At 41.2% G+C, this 3,875-nt stretch overlaps 1 pseudogene; it reads left to right on the top strand.

The window, feature by feature from the left end:
* The first annotated feature begins 2,167 nt into the window (after positions 1 to 2,167).
* On the top strand, positions 2,168 to 3,048 carry LOC109702071 (N-lysine methyltransferase KMT5A pseudogene; annotated as a pseudogene).
* The last annotated feature ends 827 nt before the right edge of the window (positions 3,049 to 3,875 follow it).

Genomic DNA, 3,875 nt, shown 5'->3' with positions numbered 1-3,875 from the left:
CTCTAAAACCATGGAGATTTCCCTAAAACCATCCTCCTTCTGAATTTTCAGGTGTTTTGTCCCAGCAGCAGAAAGCTTGCTTCATTTGTCTTCTGCCACATTTAAGATAGCTCTCTTTGTGCTTTACTATCTAGACTTGGGGGAGGAGTGATGTGGGCAATGTTAAATTGTCCTTCCTTCACTTTTCAATGCATCCTTTCTTATTTTTCTGTGCTACACACAGGTGCTATAATCTCCTACCTGGATTCCTTAACCCTTCAAAGGTATTTCTGTACAGTTGTTCAAATTGCTGTTTCTGTTAGAGAATGTTCACTGGAATTTTCTATTTCTTCCATCCTGGAGATGAACTAATTTTATGTTTAAAATCGGTAGGGCAAGCCATGTGCTTGGCATTGTGAAATCACCTTTATTTAGTCTTGGGTAAAGATAGACATTTTCTTATTTGTCTTTAAAAGACTAAATTGATCTTGCATTAACATGGAAAATCAATATTAATTTAGAGAGGAGTGTGTCAAAGAAAGGATTCTTTTACAATAAAAAAGGGTATCTGTTTATTTCAATTTAAAAAAAGTTTTTGCAACTGTTAATACTCAGGCGATAATCTAGGCAAGTCCCTCCCTCTAGTGGACATGTTTCATAAAGCTAAATATTCCTGATGTAAAAAGATTAAAAAGCAAATTTTCTTATTCATTCTGTCTGCTATATAACAAAACACCTTAGGCTGGATAACCTACCAACAACAGAAATTGCTCAGAGTTCTTGAGGTTGAGAGGTCCGAAACCAGGGTCCCAGCAGATTTGGTATCTGGCAAGGGCTTGTTCCCTGCCTTGAAGATGGCACCTTTCTGCCATGTCCTCACATAGTGGAAAGGGCAAAAGGGCTACAGCAAGTCTCTTTTTTTCAGGGTACTAATCCCTTTCATGAGAGCTGAGTTCAAAAGGCCCTAACATCTAAATAGTATAACATTGGGGATTTATTTACATTTTGGGGGTACAAAAACATTTGGACTAAGCATTATTTCTTAAATAAATGGTAACCATAGGGAAATTTTGTGCTTTATTGGAAAACTATGCATTGTTTAGAGTACAGTTTGGTTATCTTATTCTGATTCTATGTACTGTATTAGGACTTTCAAGAGAAACAGAACCAATAGGAGATCGATCTATCAATCATCTATCTATCCATCTATCTATCTATTGACCATAACTGAAATCTCTAAAGCTGGGAGCCAAAATAGGCCTTGCTTCCTTTTAAGTCAATTATTTCAGTTATTTTGTCATAGCTATGAAAAACAGGCTAACAATTTATATACAAAAATTTTGCATGTAGATTTAATTGACTTCTCTCTTCTGTGATAGAAGCCATTTAGGAATTCAACTCAGTCTAGATCTGTAAATATGTTAGTACTATTGATTCTCCATCAAATTGGTTGTCACATGTTAACTCTTCATTCAGAAACAGTCCAATTATGTCTTTAATTCTTATTCATTTTATATTTGTATGACAATGACAGTTTAAGCATTTTTTTTGAGAAGTACCCTTTCACATCATTCACAATTAATTGAGGGATAGGAATTTTTTGAGAAAAAAAAAGCAGAAAATAGCATGAAATTTTAATATATTAGGGAAAAGAGCTAGGTGGTTTTCCCTTACCCTTTCTTCCTTCTTCAATATTTGCTGCAATGAACATTTTGCGTCTATGTTCAAAAATTTGCTGGGGTTTTAGGTGGTTGTTTTTTGCCGGGGTAGGCGGGATTGGGGATTGAATTCAGGGCTTTATACTTGTTAGGCAGGCTCTCTGTCACTTGAGCCACTCCACCAGCTCTCTAGGGTTTATTTATTTTTTTTTGTTAGAGCAGCCAATAGAATGTTAAAATTTTATTTCTTCATTTTCCTTTCATTTTGTCTTGCTACTTTTACAAATAAATATTACAATTTCTAAATATGAAGATTATTGAGTGGGCTGGTGGGCCATGGAGGACCCGCCGCCTGTGCCTCCCTCCCTGCATGGGGTTGCCAAGGCCCTGATGAAAGGCCATGGGGGAAGGGGCGCCGTGGAGCACTTCCCACCCTTCTCCGAGGCGCTTCAGTGGCGCTGGTGGTGGTGGTAGCAGTGTAGTGGCAGCGCTGGTGGCCTGGCTGTGGCGAGGGCACGGGGCACACTGCCATGGGCCTGGCCGGGCTGCAGGAGAACATGTTTACTAGGCAAAGTTTTATTCCTTCATGCGTTCCCACCTTCAGGAAGAGAACTCAGTTGCACATCACAAAGTCAAATGCCGGGGGAAACCATTAGCCAGGATCTACAGGAAACAAGAAAAGAAATGCTGGGAACGTGATGTGAAGCACCATGAAGTCCGCAGAACGGAAGATCAAAGATACCAGGAGAGGTCCCCTGACATCTTTTCTAAACCAGAAATCCGAAGCAGCAGAATCTCCAAAACTCCATCCTCATCGTGTGATTCTACCAATGCAGCAGTCACCAAGCAAGCCCCGAAAAAAACCTCAAAGGCAGACAGGCCCCTTGGAAAAAAGTTCAAGGGAAACAGCATCGCAAACTCACGGATCTCTACCGAGTTCGAAGGAGCTCCAGGAAGAGCAAAGCTGAGCTGCAGTTTGAAGAAAGGACAAAAATAGATGAGTTGACTGAAAGCAGCAAGGAAAAAGTCATGAAGATTGACCTCATAGATGGTAAAGGAAGGGATGTGATTGCCACTAAGCAGCTCTCCCGGGGCAACTTTGTGGTGGAATACACCAAGAAGCGAGAGGCTCTGTAAGCACAAAACCCCCCGCCCCATGGGCGGCTACATGTACAACTTTCAGTATCTGAGCCAAGCCTGCTGTGTGAATGCCACTTGCAAGACAAAATGCCTGGGGAGGCTGATGAATCACAGCAAGTGTGGGAAAGGCCAAACCAAACTGCACGACATCTACGGAGTACCTCAACTCAACCTCATCGTCCCCCGCGATGTCGCGGGCAGGAGCTCCAGTACGACTAAGACAACCTCAGCAAGGCTCCATCAAAGCCTACCCATAGTGAAGCATTTTTAAAAGGCGATCATAGGCCTCCTGCCGCCCCCTTCAAGGGACAAAGTAATTTGAGGGGAATGACTTATTTTTTTTAAACACACTTCCTCTTAGCAGATTACTTCAAATGTTTTTATGAAGCATATTAAGATGCCTTTTCACTGTAGTATTTAAATATCTGTTACAGGTTTCCAACGTGGACTTGAACAGATGGCCTTATATCACCCAAACTTTGATATTCTAGTTGTTTTTGCATACAAATCGAAGGTTCGTGCTTCCTGTGCATACAGTCCAAGACTCGGCACAGGTTTTAGAAAAGTCAACCGTGAGGTAGGAGGCTGGGCTAGTCTGTGCCAGAATCTCCCACACCGATGTCCCAGACAGGCTGCTGTGAGGGCATCACCCTGACTCACGGCCTGGCTGGGATGTCTCCAAGGTCTTGTTCTCCTCGGTCTCAACAAGTGTACAAATATTTTTTTAAAGGTTTCGCAGTAAGCTAGTCTTCCCCTAGGCTTTCTGAAAACTTACTGACTCCAGGGCCGAGCTAGCCGAGTGTAGACCTCTTCCTACGTAATAAAGACCATTTACGACAAGTCACAGTCATAGAAACAGCGTACAATGGTAGCTGCCAAAGACTCGAGTGTGGGAGAAATGGGAAGACGTTGGTCAAATGGTACAGATTTTCAGTTATAAGATGAATAAATTCTGGAATCTAAAGTATAGCACAGTGATTATGGTTAATAATGCAATTTTTATTCTTAAAATTTCTTAAGAGAGCATATCTTACATGTTCTCATACATACATATAAAAAAGGTAAGTGGTGGATATACTTATTAACTTGATTGCACTA

This window comes from Castor canadensis, chromosome X, assembly GCF_047511655.1.
Source record: "Castor canadensis chromosome X, mCasCan1.hap1v2, whole genome shotgun sequence".
NCBI classification, from domain to species: domain Eukaryota; kingdom Metazoa; phylum Chordata; class Mammalia; order Rodentia; family Castoridae; genus Castor; species Castor canadensis.
The sequence above is the reverse complement of the archived record's forward strand: the minus strand, read 5'-3'. Positions and strand labels throughout refer to the sequence as shown.